The 21,518-nt window shown below is 46.2% G+C and overlaps 1 protein-coding gene across 4 annotated transcripts in view; it reads left to right on the top strand.

The window, feature by feature from the left end:
• Banf2 (BANF family member 2) overlaps nucleotides 1–21,518 on the top strand; it is a 38,391-nt gene that overhangs the window by 2,827 nt on the left and 14,046 nt on the right. Inside the window, exon 2 of one of the 4 annotated variants that reach the window (XM_021156256.2) lies at nucleotides 14,680–14,766. The exons of the other annotated variants lie outside the window; for them this stretch is intronic. The gene's annotated coding sequence lies outside the window, so the exon portion shown is untranslated. The remainder of the gene's footprint in view (nucleotides 1–14,679; nucleotides 14,767–21,518) is intronic. 4 annotated transcript variants of the gene reach the window in all.

The raw sequence follows: 21,518 nt of genomic DNA, 5'->3' as shown, positions 1-21,518 counted from the left end.
CAGGCTGCCTACATTCTGACTCTGGCTTTTCATTTTTATGTGTTGCTTCCCGGCTGGTACTGTTTTCTAGGTCATCTCATGGTCTCCTTTCTTGGCCACAGTTCACTAGGAGGGCTTCAGAAGGTCTCCTCTTAGAAGGAAGGCCCTCATTTATCTGTATCCAATCCCACAACCAGTCAATCCTCAGCTTTCTGAAAGCATCATCTCTGTTTCGCCTCATTTATTGGCATCTCCCAAGAGTTTCAGTTCCCCCAGAGCGTGGGTGCTGTCTTCGCACCTGCCACCTCATGCCTGGGACAGTGCCTGAGAGGATAAGTGCTCAGCCAGAATCATATCTAAGCCAATGAACAAGCTGCAGGCAGCCACTGTAGTGATGGGAGGTGGTCAGCTCTGCCATACCCTTACTGGGTACCTGACTGGGTAACCCCGACAAGTAGCTTAGTGCAGCAAAGGTTACTTATTTCTCTCAATTCTATGACTTGGAAACCAGGCACTTTTCTTGGTGTGACATCAGTGAAGTTCACTTAACTGCACTCAGCTATAACAAAAGCTGGACTAGGTGACCCATGTAGGCCTCACTCACATGTCTGAGGTTTCCAGTCCTTCCAGGTAGCATTCCCTTGGAGGTAACTTGGGTTTCCTCATAGCATGGTTATCATGGAGGGTGGGGGGATACCATATTTTAATTCAACATTTAGCTTCTGAGGGAGAAAGTAGAAGATACCAGTTGTTCTCACCACACATATTGATCAAGCCAAGCTATGGAGCAAGCTGAGATAAAAGGGGAGAGGAAGTTCTTTTGTGGGTGATCAGGAAGCACAGATCAGGAGGAAAGATTCCAAGGGAGCTTCCTGTGCAGACAAACCTGGGTACTACAGATACACAGAGTCCCCACTGTCTTTCAACCTCTGGGGGCCCCTTAAATCCAGATCTGCTGGGTCTAAATGGGCCTAAGACTTCATTCTTAAGTCAGCTGCAAGAGAGCCATGACTGCAGGTCAGTGGGTACTCTCAGAACACAGCCCATCAAGGCTGACTTTACTCTTAGGTTTGTCCCCAGTCCCACCAATAGGCTTCCTTCCCTTGAGGTAAGCATTACCCTCCTCTGCTAGGTCCCCTTCTCTGTCACCTGCACAGGTGCCCACACAATAGCATGGTGTGACTGACTACCTTTTGTGGGACTCTGTTCTCCAGACATGATGTGGCCTCTTATGGTTCAAAGTCAGCAGCTATGATTATCCTCACAGGACCCTCACAAGTTTAGGCCCACTAACATTTCTTCTTGGAGGAGAAAAAAGACTCACAAGGCTCAGGAAAGGCAGCTCACATGCAGGACTTGAAGAAGCTCATGATGCTGTACATGAGACTCTGGGGAGATGCGTCAGAAATGGGGCCTTTCTCTGCCCCCTCATGCTGTTTAAGGAGTTATGCTTGCTGGGGGGGCTTGTAGACACAGTGCAGTGGTGTAACACCCTGTAACTTACCCATGCCCATATGAGTAATCAATTAAACTCATTGGGTCACCAAGTTGATTTTGGGTGGAGTGGTTTCTTTGGTTTGTTGTTGGTAGCTTATCTGAGGTAAATACATCTTTGTTCATGTCTTCTCAGGAAATGTTATACACACACACACACACACACACACACACACACACACACACACACAAACCCAACCCACAATCCTACTCTCAAACACGGCCACATGTTCTTTTTTTTCTTTAACATTTGGTTCGAATCATGCTCTCCCCCACCCTTGTAAAATTGGTGGGTGAGGCTTTCACAGTTATAGGATTAGAAACCAAATTCAAACTGCACATAGTCTCTGACATATGATGGTTTAAAGTATGATATTTCAATCTTTTTTTTAAACATTTAAAAATTTTTATAAGAATTTTTGCCTGCATGCACATATGTGTACCACATGCATGCCTCGTGCCCACCAAGACCAGAAGAAGGCACCAGATCCACTGGAACTGCAGTTACAGTTGACTGTGAGGCACCATCTGGGTGCTGGGAATCAAACCAGGGTCCTCTGCAAGAGCACCAAGTGCCATCAACCATCTTGATGATGGTGTGAAAGCCACGTGCATGCAGCAGAAGTCGCACCTGGAATTCTGAATTGTGATCTCTTCCAAGGCAGATGACGTGAAGTCCAGTTGTTTCTAGGGATGCTGGGCAAGGGTCATGAACTTCAGCTTCAGTCAGCCATCTGTTCACACGTCATCATGAGACAAAGCTAGAGACTGTACAGGATTCTGCACTCAATAGCACACTTGAGATATTCCTCATCTTATTGAAATTATCTTTTAATTTGGTCCAACTTGGTGCTAATACGTTTAAAAGTGATTAAGGTACACTAAGGCGTGATGTTCAGCAAGTGAGGTTCTTAAATGCAATTTCAACTTCCAGTGTGCATAGTGGGATGTAAACACATAAGTCAAGGACCATCTGTAGTCTAAAAGAATTTTCTGGATGTTGTGGTACAGTCCTGCAACTCCAGGTACTTGTGAGGCTGACAGGAAGATCATAAATTCAAGAGCTGTCGGACTATGTGTATAGCTAGAGGTTGAGCTGGGCAACTTGGACTCTTAACTCAAGTTAAAAAAAAAAAGTGGAGGGGAGGAGAGAAAGGACATAATTCAGTAAGACTGTGTTTGTATAACATATGTGAAGCCCAGATTGAATCTGCAGTACTGAAGAGGAGGAGGAGGAGGAAGAGGAGGAAGAATTGATTGGAGTACATTAGGCCTTTGGGACTGACTATATTCAGGCCCTCAAGTACTGATGTCAAGAAGGGTGTTAGACACCCTCAGTTCTTCCTCCCCTAAGGATCTCTCTGGCAAGATCTACTCCATAGAAGAGATGTCCTGCCTCTGTGCACTAAGCAACCCCAGCAGAAAAGGGGTACCTTTCCTCTCCCAGACTTTCCATTAGAAGTCCCAGCATTCTCTGGTTGGCCCAGCTAGACCCACACATCCATATACAGCAGTTACTATGGGGAAGTGGGTGTGTTCTCCTGTGGCCTGGATCACTGTAAGTCCCTGAAGCAAACGGTAGGTTGGTCCCTTCCAGGCCACATGAAATGATAGCAGAAAAGGGTCTTTTTTTCTTACTGAAGAGGAAGAAGAGTTACTAAAAAGAAAACAACAACAACAACAAAAACCTCTCACCCCAGTTAGTCATGAGGGCTGGTATGGAGGTCCCCTGTTGGCTAGGAGATCAGAGGGCAGACAGGGTCTTTGTAAGTTCCAAAGAGCCCACTGCAAATCAGGCCTCCAAAACCATAGGACAACTTCAGAGAGGTCCTTAAATTAAACTTTAGGATGAAAAGAAACCTAAAAGTTAGCCAAGGCATGCTCCATCCCCAGCATCCTGGTTCAAGGAATGTTACTTAGTGATCCTTAAAAGACTGTTGAGAAAGTCTAGGTGGCAGTGATTTGGTCTCCTAAATTATCAGCTCTTTTGTTCCACAGGACGCATCAAAGTCTTAGGTAAGCAGGAATAGCCTGGATCCTCAAGAGTTCAGGGAGGATAGGAGACAGCTGAAAGATTGTTAGTCTAACTCCACTGGTAGCAAGTTGCCTGGGTCTCCCCTGCTCTCAAGGCACAACCAGCAAGAAAGACATTTGTGTCTCAAAACTGTGGGAGCATTTCTCACAACAGCCATCAGTGCCGAAGCAGAGGATAGAAGCTGGGGGTCTAATCCAATGCACTGCTGATAGGGTTTACCTAGAGATGTGCCATACCCGCCCCAGAGGCCTTCAGGAAAACAAGTTCCCCATCTGTTATGCAAATTATTACTAGGGACCCAGAGGAAAGGCTGCTGTGGCAGCAAGGATGCTGGGCCTCTGTCCCTCTCTGAGGCTCTGCCCTGCCACTGCTGAGCTGTCTGGAGTTCTCCTGAAGCCTACCCAGACATTTTTGGGTTTTGTCTTTTTCTGGAGACATTGCTACTCATTGTACACTCATGGTTGTGTACAACTGAGGCGTACACAACCATGTGCAGAGGTGATTGGAAAAAGAGGGTCTCACTCAACACTAGTGGGCGGGGCAGGGAACCCAGTATGGCATCTCTCAGCAGTATTCCTTCCTCCAGAGATGGGCAGAGACCTCTGGAATGAGGAAGGCTTAGACCATGCTATGAGGGAGGGTGAGCTGGAGAATGTCTTTATAAGCAGCTATAGGTTGGGAAGATGACACTGTCTCTGGACCTTTGAAGAAGTTGTAAGCCAGAAACATGAATGAAACTCAGAATATGTTAGAGTTGCTGTGTGCATTATCCATCTTATAGATGAAACCAAGGCCAAGAAAAAGTGGGTAATTGACTTGGTCAAGTCACGTGACTAGTTATATCTGGGATTGTTCCTATAGGGTGTGATGGATCATGCCTCATACTGTGTATAAGCATCTCCTTGTACTATCAGAAATCTCTCTGACCCATACCACCCTTCCCCCTGTGTTTCTTCTGTCTGAAGGATGTCTGTTGTTTTTCTTGACACACCTTGAATTACTGCTCACCAGCTCCAATGTGGACCCTGTGAGGAACAGGGGTACTCAGAGAACCTTAGCCTAGCCTGAAATCCACCCCCTGCTTGCTGCAAGCCAGAGGAAGCAGGTGAAAAGTGTAGAAGGCTCCATGGGTCTCGTCTTATGAAAACACAGCCACCCAACCATTAAGATGACGTCACTGTAAAGCTAAACAAGATCATGCTTAGCCAAAGCTTCGAGAGTCAGTGCCACGAGTGTGCCACACACTATGCCAGGCAGGGGGTGAGAACTGAAGGAGAGTTAACGCTTCCAGAGCATAGCACTGCCTGTTTCCTACTAGAGAACCTATGGTGTGGTTATATGGGTTGCTTTGGTAATGGAGCTTTGAGACCCCACTGAGCCTGGGCCCTTCCAATGGGCTATTCAGTGACCCTGCATAAACTTGAACCTAGACCACACAGGGAGGAGGGAAAAAAAGCCATTGTTTAGAGGCTCAAGTCACAAATAATTTTCCGAGCACAAAAATCAAGCTGCGACTTCTGATCAAGTATATAACCTTAAGAATGCTATTAGACTCTTTAGCCCTGTTCCCTTATGTAGCAAGCTGGCTAGAATGTGTTTCTGGTGGGGGTATTAAGCTGATTCTGAAATAGCAACAGTCCTGGCCCTTCTAGAATAAGAACTTCTTTGGTGGTGGCCAGAATGGAGGTTGCAGGTCTGTGTGTGTGTGTGTGTGTGTGTGTGTGTGTGTGTGTGTGTGTGTGTGTGTGAAGTTCAAGGTGTCCAGCCATTGAGTAGCAAACCAGCTACTTGTCGCCTGTCCACCTGTGTCTTGGTGTGGCTTCTGTCTCACATTGCTGCTCAGAGTGAATCAAGCAGCATTCACTGTGCAGATGAGATGGCTAGGGGCACGAAGTGTGCAAATGGCTCTCTCAGCTCTCCCCTATACAGGAGCACAGGTACCATACATGTGTGCTCAGTCACTCCCAGATGACTCTACCCAAATTCCATGCAGAAGACTAGATCTGAGTAGAGTATCTTCTGCACACTTTTCCCACCAGAGCCTTGGAAAGACATCCAGATCACACCAGCACTCAGGGGACCCTGAAAGAGCTGGAACCTGAGCATGGAATGCTAAGCCAGGTTTGCAGGTCTGGAAACCCAGCCATCTTCAGGGCAGGACCACTAGGATGTGCATCTCACTGAGGAACATGGAGGGAGAGGTGAGAGTGATGGTCACCTCACGGGGAAGAGCAAAACTATCCCAGATCAGCTTCATCCAAAGTTTAAGGGGAAAGCACCAATCCAAAGTTCAGGTTTCCTAGGAGATGGGACTTACTTGAAAGGACTCTGAACCTGAGCTGCCTGATCTACAGTAAACTGAATGTATGATGTCTAGTTGTATTGATAAATACAGATGACACGATTTCCTCTGGAAGCAAAGTCCATAACAACAGAGGGAAACTAGTGGTATAGATTGGTTTGGTTGCATCCGTGTTACAAATATGCAAGTTATTGGCCAACAGTTAAAATTTGGCAACTTGAGGCAGGCATGATGGCACATATCGGTAGTTCTAGCACTCAGACAGCTGGGAGAGAAGAAACATCTCAGTCTGAGGCCAGTTCAAAGCAAACTATGGCTTGACAAAATCTTGTCACAAAAGAAAAAAAAAGTTGCTATTCTGTGTGATAACACATACTGTAATTTTAGCATTTTGGAGGCAGAGGCAGATCAGGAACTCAAGTTCATCCTTAGCTACACAAAAAGTTCAAAAGGCCAGCCTGGGCTACATAAGACTACATCTCAAAGGAAAACAAAATAAACACCCCCTGTCCTCCAAAATTGGAGGCAAGCATGATGGTATCTTGTAATCCTAGTACTTGGAAGCCTGAGGCCGGGGGACTTGAGGGAGTTTGAAGCCAACCTCAGCTACGTAGCGAGTACTAGGCTAGCCTGGGCTACATAGCAAGACTTTGTCTTTTTTTTTTTTTTTTTTTTTTTTGAGACAGGGTTTCTCTGTATAGCCCTGGCTGTCCTGGAACTCACTTTGTAGACCAGGCTGGCCTCGAACTCAGAAATCCGCCTGCCTCTGCCTCCTGAGTTCTGGGATTAAAGGCGTGCGCCACCACCACCCGGCCGCAAGACTTTGTCTTAAGCAAGCAACTAAACAAACAAAATGGAAATTTGTGCATAAAAATCTAAATTTTAAATTTTGGATTTCTTGGCTAAAAGTTCCACAAATTCAGTCAAACTTATCCAAAGTAAGACAAACTTTTCAGAGAGAGGGTGACCTTCAGATGGAGTGTGGGACCCTGCTCAACCCGAGTCCATACCACTTTTGTAACCTCTGTCTCGGATGCAATTCCAATCCCCACTAACCATTGCCCTTGAACTGTTTTTCCCTCCCAGGTTAATTGCCTTCTCTTGCCAGTTCCTTCTGGCTTTTGTGTTTGTCACCTATCCCTAACCAGAATAGGTGTTTAACAGTCCTGCTTTCAAAAAGATCATGGGACTAAGACTTCTTCTAGATCTACACCTCCTGATGATCTAGTCTTGAGTATCTTCCCTACTGAATCAAAAGGCTATAACCCCGAAGATGTCCAGAAATGACTTCACTGCTTCTTACCGATTGCAAAAGAGCTCCAAGGATAATGCCATCAATTAAGAGATAGAAGTCGCTGGGAAATCCTTTGTTGCGTGTTCATGGGAACTCCTATGAATTCCACACAAGTTTAAAGGACAGCTCCCATTGGGGCTCTCCTGAAGCCAGACACAACCAGCCTCCTGATAGTTACTTATCTCAGGAGGGTCTTCGTTTTTAGTCTTGGTGACCCAGAAAGAGATTCTGGATAGGTCTTTGCATCTAAATCTGCAGAGGTGTTAGCTGTTTTCTTAGGCTTCTGGGCCCTTGAGAATCTAACCCATAGCCAGTTCCCAGACTTCTACTGGTTCAGCTGGTCAGAGCTGGGGAACCTCCAGAGCCAGGTCTTTCCTCCAAAGCAAGGACTCAGAACCAGACTGAACTTAGCAGATGCTGCCCCAGCCCTGCCTCTTGTCTTTCAGGGCCACCCTGTGTTTGCTTCCCTTTCAGTAGCATGGCCTAGTGAGCACGAGCTGAACTGGAGGGAGGCAAGCTTAGCCAGGCATGGGAAAGTGCAGTGCAGGAACTCAGGAGGTAACTGGTTCCATTTATTAGGGACAGGGCGGGTATTTATGCTCCTGGGGAGGTGGCTAAGGTCTCTGGAACAAGGTTTGTGTGGCTATGTAGCATTGACCAGAGCAGGGGTGTTGGAAAATGCTTTTTCTACATACTCAGGGACTGTAAGGGGTGGGGACCTTATAAGGAGAGAAGCCTGAGAAATGTCAAGGTACTAGATTCGTACTAGGGTTGATGGTGGGGAGCTGGCTTTATGGCACCCTGCTGGAAATGGAGAGGTAGCTATCGCCTGCTTGTCCTGTTTGAGGGATCAGGGATTGAAGCTCCCTTGACCCTTCCCCCACAATCCTGGGCTATTGTGGTCCCAGAGTTCAGGACTCAAGTTCCCAATGTTTGTGGCTCTCTTTCCATGTGACACTGCCATGTATGTTCGGTAGGGACTGACTGTGATGTCCTGTGGGCTACTCATATCAAGGGCATTTTCCAAAGTTGAGAAGTTGATTTGGGGAGGGATCCCTGTCACACAATAGAGAAGTCTGAAAGTGAGACAGGATGGAGAAGATGGCTACAAAGCAGGTTATTTCCCTAAACAGTGTGCCCCCCCCCAGGACATTTGGGAGATTGGAGTTGTGTTACCTAAGGGAATAGGTGTGTGTTGTTCATACCTCCCTGGTTGGGTAATACTCCCAGACACGGAACGGACAGAGCCACAGGCATTGGTTTTTGTGGGAACTCTTGAGTCCTGAAGGACCAGTGGCAGGGCTGGGACAGCATCTGCTAAGGTTGCCCTGGAAAGACTGGCTCTGGATCTTCCCAGCCCTCAGCATATAGCTTGCCTGTGTCTTTTACTGAGAAGACACGCTGGTCTTCACCACTCTGATCCTCCATTTCCCCAAATCAACCCATCAGTTGATTTTGAAGCAAAGTGTGGCAGAGACTGTGAATAGGCAGGCATATCTGAATTGCTCAATCCATGTAAGTCTCAGAACTTGCCAGTGCGACTTGGTTTCTCATCTCTCACTTGCCCACAGTCTTTATTCCGTTTCTATTCCCGGAATGAGCCCAGCTGGCACTAGTCCTCCTTTCCAGATGAGCAGGGACTTGCTGACAGCCAAGCTAGTGTTTGGCTCCCAGGCGACTTCTGAGAGACGCCTTGTCCTGCCTCCATTCTAGCTGTGTCCTCTCATCTAGATCCCCCAGATTTGCTCCCTTGCTCTGTGGAGAGGAAGGCTCAAGGTCAAGTCAGGAGCAAAGTCCCAGAGGGCGATTTCTGACATCTGCAGCTCTGCTGTTTTGGGTCAGAAGCAGAGGCAGCCCTAGGGGCTTCTGAGAGTCCAAGTGTGGGAGGGTGGCAAGAGAAACAGAACTACAATAATGAAAGAAATAAGAGGTCATCCATTCGACTGTGACTGAAGTAGGGATAGGAGCGGGAAGGTATGGAGGGGTCTAATGGAGGGGATACGGAGGGCTTGGAGGGACATAATTATATTTTAACTTTAAAAATATATTTTAAGGGCACAACAAGCCCAGTTATGGGGCTGAAGAGATGGTTTGGCAGTTAAGAGGACTTGCTGCTCTTACAGAGGATTTGAATTTGGTTCCTAGCACCCATCTGGGGCAGTTTATAACTGCCAGGATCCCAGCTCCAGAGGATTGTCACCTCCTCTGGCCACTGTGAACAGCCACCTAAATGTGTACATATATACAGAGACATAAACACACACACATGCACCACATACAACACACACGTGAATAAAACTTTGTAAAGAAAATTAAAAGATGCCTACTTAAATAAACACCCAATAATGTTTTCAGTGGAAGTCCATTGGCCCTTCCCACTTATACTGCAGAGTTATTGAATGTGTATCTGATTTAATTTTTTTTCTTGAGATAAGGTCTTCCCATATAACTCAGGCTAGCCTTGCATGTTCCATCATTGTATCTCAACTCCCAAGAATAACCAGCTTTCATTTTTTTATCTAAGTCCCTCAACCTGGCTTTGGGAGGTGGGGGGGGGGGTCAGACACAACTTCCTGGGGTGGTATGTGCTACAGACAAGCACAACTACTCAGACAGCCCTGTGTGCAACAGGCATACAGGAAGACAGTCAGGGTCTGCCAACTGCTTATAAAAATTACTTTTGCCCAGGGACCTTAACGTATGCGGTGGAAGCCCAGATTCACTCTCACTACAATTACACATCAAACCAAGCAAAACCCATCTGTGCTTTTTCTTAGACATCTCCACCCTGTGGGGGTACAGAGAGACATAGCCTAGGCCTTGGGACATTTACATCTTGGGTGGCTTTTCTTAGCAGCTGAGTGAGGGACCCGGATTTCACTCACGAGCTCACTGGGACAGCAAAGGGACAGGAGACGAACTGAGTAGTCTAATGTCAGGTGTAGCCAGCTCTTGCCTGACCCTCTGGTACACTCTAGGGCACAATCCTGCCAAGGGGAGACTAGGCCATTGTGCTACTGTAGTTACTTACAAGCAAGGGGGCTGGGCCTCTGAACCTTCCAGGTGGCTCCAGGTTGGATGACTTTGTCTCCTAGGCAACAGTCCTCCCACAGCAATGAGGTTTGCTGTGAACCTGCAGCTACAAATGAGGCTTTCTGGCTGGGCGGAGGACCTAGACACAGCCCCCCAGCAGCACTTACGGAGTACCCTATGTCCTTTCGTATGAAGATGCAAGCCCATTTCTGTGTAGTTCACCGGGAGATTTAATCTCCTTGGAGACAACTCTGCTCCGCATGGGGGTCAGGGCATAGATGGGAACAGGAGCTAGCTCTCTGGTGGCAGTTTCAGAGAGATTCTGAATGCCTGTCTGCTGCACAGGATGACACCCTGGTCCTTAAGGCACTGTCTCTATTCTGGCTTGTGGTGTCTGGCCCTGCCCAGTCTGTCAGGAGCATCTTGATTTACTCAGTGCCACCGCCTGTGACCAGCACGCTTACCCTGGTGGTAGGCTTCTCTCCCAGGGGCCCTCTTCATCCTGACAGGAGGCTTCTGCTTACTTACCAGCCCTTGAAGCACATTCACTCTGTCCTGTCTTGGACATGCGGGCTGTTTGCTGCAAAATGCCAAGGGCAACCGCTCAGATGCTCTACCTAGACACTATATGGGCTGCAGCGCCGTCCAAGACACTTGGGAAACGGTCGTTTCCCTATAAGCCCAAGAGGACAGTCACTAGCTCCATGCGTAGCTTCAAACCCACCAGTCATCCAGCTCTCCCCGTCTGGGATCTTCAGGCCTGCCACTTCCTGTTTTGTTCAAGAGAAGGGAAGGCAAGCCCCTGCCCCTACTTCCTGCTTCCTCAGCCCGAATTCTTCTTCTCTGCCTGGCACTGCTTCCTCCTCTTCTCTGGCACTGAAGGCAGAGGAAGGAGGAATCACTCATAAGGAACAGACAAATCGAGAGGTTTAAAATGCGTCTGTTCTGGTACACCCATGCTTATCCATGCTCACAGCAGCTTTATTCATGATAGCTGAGACGTCACCAGTGTCCAGTGATGAGTGAATGGGCAACAAAGTATGTTCAGCCCTCCTATCTGTGCTTTCATACTCCAAAGTCAGGAGATGTTCCTTAGAGAAACTGCATCTATACTAAACATGTGCAGGCATGTCTTGCTGCCTTTGTGCCTTAAGCAATATTGTATGGCTCCTATTGGATGGTGTTTGCGTTCCTTGGGTACCATGAGTTACTTCGAGATTACTTACACTAAGTACACAGGAAGCTGTACATTGGTCATAGGCACCTGCTACAGCCATGGATGGAGGAGACTTGACTATCTGGGTTGTAGCATCATGGGCAGGGAGGATGTCTTGAACCAAGGGGCTGTTGTACTGTTATGTAGCCATATGGAGAAATACTAGCCAGACTCAAAAAGGAAAGAAAGCTTGTCATATATGGTAGTGGGGCTGACCATTAATGGCATTATGATAAATGAAATAAACACAAAAACTCAAGCACCATATGATCTTATGGTATCTATAGTGTCAGCGAGCATAGACACAGAAAACTTGTTAAATCCCAGTTAAAAACATGCACAGTGAACTTAAGTTTGCACAGAGACAGATGCATCGTGACAGAAACTAGAGTAACACTGTTGTTGCTTTGTTTGTTTTGCCATCAGGGAATGCACCCCAGGGTCTTGTACATGCTAGGGAAGGTTTAAACTCATTCCACTCCTGACCCTCCCCCGCTTAAGAAATTTTTGTGTGCCCCCACACATGTAAGTATGTAAAAATGGATGCACAAACCAAACATGCACTGGAAATGAATCGCAAATTTATCCCAAAACAATTCTTTGGTATCCATATAATTTTACTATTAATGACAAAAAGCAAATCTGTATACACATAGGATGAGTGTGGTCATTTACTTTTACATTAAGGCTTGGCTAAAGGCATGGCTTAGTGGGGGAAGGTCTTTTTCTGCAAGCATGAAGTCATGACTTCAGATCCCCAGAATCCATGTAAAAGATGCTCACAGTAACATGCGTCGGTAGTGCCATCAATCTTGTGGCAAGATAGGAGGCAAAGTGGAGAATTCCTGGAAGCTCTAAGGTCAGGCAACTTGGCAAGCAGGAGCAAGATACCCTGAGACAGGGCTGAAGGTGAGGACAGACATTAGAGATTATCCTCTGACCTCTACGTGTGTGCTGTGGTGCGCTCACCCAGGCACTCAAACACGCACAGGTACACACAAGCAGGCACACACATCATGTGTGTGCACACATATACACTCCAAGACAAATGAAGAAAGAACAAATGAAGTCAGCCAAATCTGACTCTGCAGGATATAGAACATCTTCACCATTTTTCAGAATTGACTCATATTTTGATTTTATAATTACCAGTGCTGATATTTCCATATTTCCTCTTCACATAAATATGTAATACAAATGGCAGAAGCATGCTTAGACTATCTCAGAAACTGTTAGAAACTCCATCCTCATCCCAAGCTACCATTCATTGAACAATTTTTTTTATGTGTATGAAACAAAACTAGGCAATTCAAACATCAATTCTTTTTTTTTATTCTTTTTTTTATTAGGTATTTTCCTCATTTACATTTCCAATGCTATCCCAAAAGTCCCCCATACCGTCCCCACCACTCCCCTACCCACCCACTCCCACTTTTTGGCCCTGGTGTTCCCCTGTACTGGGGCATATAAAGTTTGCAAGTCCAATGGGCCTCTCTTTCCAGTGATGGCCAACTAGGCCATCTTTTGATACATATGCAGCTAGAGTCAAGAGCTCCGGGAGTACTGGTTAGTTCATAATGTTGTTCTACCTATAGGGTTGCAGATCCCTTTAGCTCCTTGGGTATTTTCTCTAGCTCCTCCATTGGGGGCCCTGTGATCCATCCAATAGCTGACTGTGAGCATCCACTTATGTGTCAAACATCAATTCTTAAAGTATTCCCACACAGAGTTGTATCTTATGGGATGGTAATCTCCCCCACCCCTGCCCTAAAAAAACCCCTATAGACTACCTACCAAAACCCCAGTGCTAACAGGAGTTATTGACCAGGGTGGCACAATAACCCTCTCCAAACAGTACAGATCATTGCTGTTGCCCTTGGTTGTCTTCCTTAACTTGAAAGCAAAAGCCTATTACTGAAGACATTGAACACTTTGGATACAGGTCTTGGAGAAATCCAGTTGGGGCTACCTGCAGACTGGCTCTCATAGTATCAGAAGGTGTTGTGAAAGCTGCCAAGAGAAAAAAAAAAAAGCTGTAAAGCCTGGGAACCATTACAATTACCAGCCTGGCAAGGTAGCTCCTGTGGTGCAATAGTGGCATTTTTATCTTGGGGTAACCAACAATTGTCTAATTAGACTTAAGGCTCTCTCAGTAGAGGAGACTTCATCAGCCAACTATCCATAGCTGGAGAGGCCATAGGCTGAGAGGAGAACCTACTGCTGCTGCCCTTTTCCTAAACCAATATAATTTCTAGCTGTATTCTAAATACTTATCCTTCTACCCAGATAAGTACCTCTCATCAAAGAAACTTCTTTTTGTAATAGATGGAGCCTAGGACAGAGATTCACAACTGCATCTAGAGCCCAACCCCTACCCTGAGAATCAGGGAAAATTGAAGACAGGTAGAAAGAAAGACTGTAAGAGCTAGAGGACCAGGACATTTGCTGTGAGATAGTGACTTCTATATATGATAGGGAACGATATACATGACATCCCAACGATATGCTTACCTAAACAAGGCCTGAGCAGTGATATCAGTTAACCTGCTGATGTAGACAGGGACAACCTCACACAGGCCCACCTCTAGATGAAGAGCTACTTCCAAACAATCAATGGCTGATAAGAGAAGGTCTTCTTTAGGGACAAATCCCCTGATAGGTTACTATCACACACACACATATATATATACATATACATATACATATATGTATATATATATGAGATAGATCTTGAGGTAACCATATATATGTGGAAATTATGTAAATATAGAACTCATGTGTAAAATTTGTAATCATAAAAAATTTTTAATTTAAAAATAAAATTTTAAAAATTAAAAAAGTTCTCTTACAGAACAACCCAAAGATGGACTAATATGATACTTAAATGTTGAGCATGGAAGAGCAAACTACTAAGCCTTTGTTTTCCATAGTTAAACCATAAGAAAAGTTTTTCTGCCCTCAGTAGGAAGACTGGAACTCACAGCTCACAGGAGTCCTGAGCCTCGCCCGAGGTGTTTCAGGCAGTCCTTGTTGGTGTCACATGTGTTGGTATGTGCACTACACCATGTGTGCTGTGTATTTCGAGAAACCATGTGATACAGCACAAGTCACACTGGCAGAAACACCTTGGGTTCGTAGAAACACCTTGGGTTCATTGTGTGTCTGATTTCGGGTCATAGCCACATTTTTTGCAACCACTACATCAAGTTATATGATCTCAGTCAGAAGCTGCAGTTCATGATGCTGGCTGGTAATTACTGTACTACTGGGCTACAGCCTTCTCTCATCTGCTCTCCACATGACTGTTACTAAATCTGCTCTCTCAGTCTTTTGCAGATAACGGGGCCCCAAAGGAAGGGAACGTTTTCAGGAAGGACAGATATGACTCGGGACCAGTCACAGCTAGAGTAAAGGTACCATAGGCTAGGCCGGACTTTACAGAAGCTGAAAGATTGCAGGCATGGGTTGCTTAAGGCTAGGGATGTGTGCTGAGAAACAGGTGGGTCCATGGCTGTGTGAACATCAGAGCATACTTAGACATGCCTAAAAGGTCTGGGTCAGTCACATGACATGGCTGCCTGCTGCCATCAAAAGACAAGGTGCTGGGCTATGTAAAGCTGTCAGGTCAGGTGTGAACCTTTGAATTACTGCAACAAAATGTCCCAGGCAACTAAGTCAGTAGAATAAGGGGTTTTAGAAAGCACACAGATTTGGTGACTAAAAGTCCAAAAATCACAGGGCACTTGGTCTGGTGTGATGCCACTGTGCAAGACACATGGTGGCAGGGACAGAGAGGATTGTCACGAGGTAATCGTGTAAAGACAGCACTTTTATAGCAAGACTCCCTGAGAACTACCAAGGAGTCTTGTGAGAACTAGTGACCCACCAGGCCACATCCTGAGAAGGGAGCTGTCAATCACTTACAGTCCCTGGGAGACATTCAAAACACACCCAAGCTTTAGTCTGTGGCATACTTTTTCACACTAAACTTTTGTAAGCAAAAATAATGATAAAAGTACAATATCATCAATATATAGGCTAGTAACATAGGATTGATTATCATTATCAAGTCCTATACATTGACCATAATTGGTAATTGTATATATTGAACTTTGGAGGCAGGGGTGTATGTTTGTATGTGTGGATCTGTGCATATGTGTGTACTTCTGTATGAATGTGGAGGTCAGAGGTTGATGTCAAGAGTCTTGATTGCTCTTTATCTGTTTAAAAATTTTCGTGTGTGTGTGTATGCCTGCACGTGGTGTGTGTGTGTGTGTGTGTGTGTGTGTGTGTGTGTGTGTGAGGTGGCATGCATGCAGAGGTCAGAGGACAGCTCTTGGGGTTGGTTCTCTCATTCTGTCTTTATGTGGGTTCTTCTGGGACTCAAATCCAGGTCACCAAGCTTGTTCGGGAAGGACCTTTTCCCTCTGAGCCATCTTTCTGGCTCTCCACTTTAATTTTTCAGCAGAAGATGATGATTAATCTTCACTGTCAACTTGATGAGATTTATAATCACCAGGGAAACAAACCTCTGGGTGTTTCTGCGATTAGTTTATCTGAGCTAGGAAGACCCATCCTAAACACTGGTAACGGGCCTCCCATGGGCTGGTGTCTCAGACCAAGTAAAGTGCACTAAGCAGGGGTATCCACCCTCTCTGTTTCCTGACTGCTGATACGATGCGACAGCTGTCTCAAGCTCCTGTCACCGTGAAAACCTTCACTCTTGAACCGTGAGCCCAAAACTAGCCCCTCTTTTCTGAGTTGTTTCTTTTCAAATATTTTTATCACATCAACAAGGCATCTAATAATACACAGGGTCTCTCAGTGAACCTGGAGCTCTCTCCTTGGCTATAATGAGTGGCTAGTGAGCCCCAGTGAACCTCTTGTGATAGCCTTCCCAGGGCAGGCATCATAGGTATGTGTCACTACCCTGACCTTTTTACGTGGTTACTGGGGACGCAGACCCATGGGGACATGGCATGCACTTTAACAACTGAGCTGTCTCCCTGCTCCAATGCTAAGCAGTCATCAATATGCTGGTCTATGCTGCAAACATTGCACTGAGTGATGGGATGACTCTAGGTCATAGGGAGTTTCAACCCCATTGTAATCCCGGGGCCTTGTCATCCATAATGTCCATTGATGACTAAAATGACCTAGTACATAATTGTACAATCTGATTCTGAATGTGTGGAGAGAGATTTATGGCCATGGATGAGACTGGGCATAGGCAGGCTTTGAGAACCATTAATTATTCCTGGGAACTTTTGCAGGTGTCTGGCTACACACTACCTTGGTGTAGATCTGTAGGATTTATTCACCATTGGAGAAGTGGGTAGAAGTTTTGAGGTATTCGGACATTTTTAATATTAGGAAAGCAATATAATCTGGTGCCTGTTCTGTGTCTCCCAGACATTCCCAGTGGAGTCTGGCCCAGCACCCTGTAAACAAACCCATTAATATTCTCTTGATGAAATGTATAAATACTCACACCAAATGGGATAATAGGAACTATAAATAGCCTCATGTCCATTCAGGCCAGGTTTGGCTCCTAAGCAGGTACTCCTTGCCAAAAAATAAAATAAAATAAAAAGAAGAAGAAAAAAATAGATCACTCTGGTTTTCAGAGCAATTTGGATTGGAAACTGGTAGAACAGAGCCTGTTTGAGCTTTGTGCCATCTGAAAACTGTAAATGAACAGAGGCCCAGCGTGGCAAGGATCCAGCAAGCAGAGCTCCAATACGCCTAGCATTCTGGTTTGATGAAGCACAGATGATTGGCTCATGCTTAGTGAACTGGCTATGGGCAGAGCTTGGGCCAAACTTAGGGCTCCTCCCTCCAGCCCAGCCACTCCAGCGGGACTTAGCGGTCATCTTCAGAAACAAAGTCTGAAGTTTATGGTCTTTACTTGTATCCACTTTTCAGGGCCTCAAGGTTGGGAGCCCTTCCTTACCCTTGGTAATGTTAGTTTCACTGGGTCCTACTATAGGCCTGTGGAGAAGCCTCAGCTGGAGGCCCTGTCCAACAAGTTCATCGATTACGTTGTTAAAAAGTGTGGATGATGCTCACTGAACCCCTGGGGCTGGTTGAATTTACTTGGTCATCGCTGGCAGACCCAGTGTCAAGACAAAGATCTACTGTAGAAGGAATATTTGGAAGCCATCAGAGGACTAGCAGAGGAATAAAAGATCTCGCTTTCCACCCACTGTGGAAAGAAAACTTAGGGTAAGGACAGCAAATGCGACCTCGGTGTTTGAAAGGTGAACACCACCAGTCATAGATAGTGACTTTCTCTGTTTCCAAGGTCTAGGCCATGGAACCAATGCCCCACCCGGGGTCTCTATTGAATGAATTGAGTGAGCTAGTAAGTGAACTTTGGAGGTCTATTATGTAGAGTCCTTTGCTGAATAACTAATGTCATCCCCGAAAGTGGGCAATACTTTGATTTTTTCCCCCTAAGATAATTGAGAATTCCAAGGGTGGATGCCTTCAGGCATGGCTGAAACCAGCATGCCAGTGAGCACTTGGGAATCTGCCCCATCTTCCTCTCAAGACTGCTTTCCTTGTCACGTGGGGTCTTTACTGCTGGCTTCACAATACTGCACTGAGCAGTGTGTGCCTTGGACATAGTCCTTGAGCTGACTATACAAAATGCAGTCATCTGGGAACTCTGGGAAGCCACGAGGATGGTGCTTCCTTCTGTTGTGTGAGGGCAGCCTTGCCATGCCTCCCGAGACTCTGAGCACCTCATATTCAGACCCCAGCATCCAGAAAATAGTGTATAGCCTGTCCTCACTAGCCTCGACTGCCAACATGACATAGCTTAGGATCTACTGAAAGGAGTTGAGTAAGTGGCTTTATCTGGTTGGTCTGAGGACAGTGTCTTTAATGGAATAGTCTGGCTTGACTAAAAGGTCCCCGCCCACTGTGGGAGGAGCAGTTTTCCTAGGAAGGGTGTGGTCCTGGGTTGCCTAAGAAAGCTAGCCAGAAACAAGCAGAAAGCAGCATCCTTTATCCTGTCCAGACCTCTTTCAAGGATGTCCTGGAACCCGGAGCTGGTAACCAAAGGAACACTTTCCTCCCCAAGTGACTCTAAGTCAGAGTGATTTCTCTCAGCAACCAAATCAAGTGAAAACATCACCCCTTCTTTCATCCTTTCTCCATGAGAGCCTGACTATAGGAAGAAAGAAGCCATAGCTTGTAGAGTGGAGATAAGGGTCTAGAGCCCCAGGAAGCAGTGACTGGCTGCCAGCTTTCCCTCAGACTCCAGTGGAGGGGGCACGGGAGAGCTCCCAAGCTCCAGGTCAACTGCATCAGGGGTCACTCCTGCGGCTCCCATTCCCACATTTCCTTCTTGAGGGCTATAGGCCCTGCACTGTTCTGTGGTAGAGACTGGATATAATGTCTTTAATGTGTTTGCCTTAGGAGGGTTCACATTCTTCACAACTTCGAGCGCTCTCTCTCTCTCTCTCTCTCTCTCTCTCTGTGTGTGTGTGTGTGTGTGTGTGTGTGTGTGTCTCCGTCCCTTCCTTCTCTTTTCTGGACAGTAAACTTAGGTCCTCCCATATGCTCGTTCAGCAAGGATTCTATCACTTAGCTAGGTTCTCAGTCCTACTCTGCTTGTTATTTCAAGACAATAGCCTTATTGAGTTATTCAGTGGGCCTTGAGTTTGTGATCCTCCTACCTCAGCCTTCAGAGTAGCTGGGATGGACAGCCCTGAGCTATCAGGCCCTGAATCTTTGAGACCTTATTATATTGTAACACTGCATTCAAGAAAGAATATAGCTGGTCATGATGAAGCACGCTTGTGGCCCCAGCACTCAGAGACTAAGGTAGAAGGATGGAGAGTTTGATGACAGCCCAAGGTAGGTTACTTTAGCTACTTAGCAAGATGGGTCCTGTCTCAAGAAAAAGAAGAGGGCAGGGGTGCGGGGGGGGGGGGGAGAAGAAGGAACAAGAAACGGAGAAAAAGAAGGAAGGAAGGAAGGAGGGACAGAGAGAGGGAGGGGAGGGGGAGATGGGGGAGAGGAGAGGGGAGGAGAATCAGGTGGTCTCTAAGGCCTGCCTGCTCTGGAGTTCTCTGAATTCAGAGCCACGGGGAGTGGAAGACTGATTGTCTTCATACTGGTGGCTAATGAGGATCTGATGTGCCCGGTAGCTGAGATGACACTGCGACAGAGCTGGGCTGAGTGTGCCATATGGCGACACAGACATGCCAGTCCCAGCACAAAATCTGACTCAGCTGGAGTCCATCAGTCTAGCAAAGTAGCCCAGAAGTTTCTGAGAAAAATAAGGAAGGAGTAGTTCTCAAATCTCAGACACACCCTAAGGGGGTGTGGTTGTTGTCGGTTGTGTTGTTGTTGTTTGGTGATGGTGGTAGTGGTGCTGTTTGGTTGGCTGGTTGAGGCAGGTGGTGCTTGGTTGGTGTTTGTGCGTATGCTGCCCTGACTATCCTGGATCTTTCTATGGAGACCAAACTCACAGACATCACCTGGCTATGCCTCCTGAGTGTTGGGACTAAAGGAACATGCCCCCATGCCCAGCTTCCATTAAGATGGTTTAGAAAGATTTGGAGGCCCATCCAAATTCCAAGACAAATAAACTGAACCCTGGAGGAGGAATCACTACCTCCTTAGTCTTTATTTAAGCAAGTGACTTGCTGAGCATCTAAAGTCTGAACTGATTGAAGTCATTCTTTGCCAGTGTGTCCTCCCCAAGCAGCCCTTTATGGTCCAGAAATCAGCCACTGAGAAAACTCCCTGTAACAGGAGGCTCTTCCCTCGTTGGGATGTCAAACAAAAGTCATCTTCACATGAGTATGATGCGGAGTTGAGTTTAACCCAAATACGAAGGAAGCTACGATGATTACTAAAGAAACTGAGATAGGGTTACCATGTCACACAGCGTTTCTGCTTCTGGATCTGTATTTTTAGAGTTAGAGTCAGGACTCGGGGACACACCTCTGCTCCCATATTCATGCCAGCAATTCTCCCAGAGACCAGAGGTCAGGAGTGACCAGATCATCTAAGAAATGAAGACCAGAAAAGTGTGGTCTGTTGCATGTGACTGAATATTATCCATCCTTAAAAAGGAGGACCATGCTAGTACAAGCCACAGTATAGGTGAGCCCTGAAGACATAATGTTAAGTAAAATTTCACAAAAAGGATGCTGGGAGATTCCATGTATATAAGGTGTCTAGATCAGCCAATCCATGGGAACAGAAGTAAATAATGGAAGGCCAGGGGTCTAAGGGAAGAGTATGGTGGAGTCATTGTTCATGGGTGCTGGGGCTCTGTTTGTAGAAGAGGCCCAGAGATGGCCTGCACACTAATGTAAAAACACTCTGAATTTCCAAACTACACACATAAAAAGCATTAAATGACAAGTTTCAAAACACTGTTTATTACACTGAGGTTGGGGCATACATGTCACAAAAGCACATGTGGAGGCCAGCGAAGAAGTCACAGAGGTCACTTCTTTCTTCCTACCATGTAGAAGGCACTTAGGTCATCAGGCTTGGTGGTAAGTGTCTTTCGCCCCTCTGAGCCATCTCACCAGGCCAAGATGTCAAGTTTTAGGTAATAACATAAAAGGAATACATGATATTGTGTGGTGATTTGCTCGATGTATGACCTGTTTGGCCAGCCATCCTGCCCTCTCTGTGGAGTTTGTCAAAAACATAGAACCAAATGTCCATCCCAGGCCTGTGGGGTCAGGACTGAACCTCCAGGTCGTCTCTGCACAAGCTTTGAAAGGAGCCTTGTCTGTGCTGGACCGTTAGACGATGCTGTCATTTGACTCCCCAGCTTCTGCTCTTCTCTTCGCCTGTCAGGAAGCTGTCATTGGCTGAGCTTCAGGGAGACTGAGATCACCACCCTGTGCTGATCTCTCTCTGGCCAGTGACTGGTGGGCAGGAGGCTGTGTTGTCTGATTCGAGGTCTTGAAACTAAGGGGAGGTGATGTCCCTTTAGGAACACCCAAGGAGAAATGGAGAACCCTTCATTTGGGCATTTTCACACTGAAAAGGATCAGAGAAAAAAAATCTGTCAGTATTTTGGAACCTAGAGGACAGATAACCAGGTCCTGATAAGACTACGGAGATACCAATTGGCAAATTCCCAGAGCCATGTCATTAGAAGCAGTTCTGGCTACCTGAGATCGGG

The sequence above is a fragment of the Mus caroli genome, unplaced genomic scaffold (genome assembly GCF_978045245.1).
Source record: "Mus caroli unplaced genomic scaffold, Mus_caroli_1 scaffold_2, whole genome shotgun sequence".
Classification (NCBI taxonomy): domain Eukaryota; kingdom Metazoa; phylum Chordata; class Mammalia; order Rodentia; family Muridae; genus Mus; species Mus caroli.
Note: the sequence above shows the minus strand (reverse complement) of the source record. Positions and strands in the feature narration are given on the sequence as shown.